Here is a 428-nt window from a genome sequence, read left to right on the forward strand (position 1 = left end):
TCCCCGGCCGCCCCGCGGGCCCCCGGGCTCCAGACCGCGCCGGGGGGGAGGCTCCGGCTGTGGGCCAGGACGCGGGGAGGAGACTCGCGGGGGAGGAGCGGCCACTCAGGTGCGGGCCGCAGGGGCTTCGGGGGGCGTCTGTTCCCCCCAGCCCCATCCTGGGGGCGGCTGGCTGTTGCCCCGGCCCAGGCGCTGCCCGCACCGCCGCCAGAGGGGGCTCTGGTGTCCCCCGCGCGGGCCCCCACCCCCTGGGAAGGACCGGAGTCCTGCGGGATGCACAGCCCTGCGTCCACCCGACGGCCAGAGGGACCCTCGCGGGGGCCCGCGCGCGGCCTGGTCCCCCGGCCCCTGCCTCGCTCCTCCAGCAGCGGCGCCGGGGCCGGAGGTCAGGGGCGCGCGTGTCCCAGGATGAGAAGCAGAATCCGGCT

Source organism: Dipodomys ordii, unplaced genomic scaffold (genome assembly GCF_000151885.1).
Source record: "Dipodomys ordii isolate 6190 unplaced genomic scaffold, Dord_2.0 Scaffold10, whole genome shotgun sequence".
NCBI lineage: Eukaryota > Metazoa > Chordata > Mammalia > Rodentia > Heteromyidae > Dipodomys > Dipodomys ordii.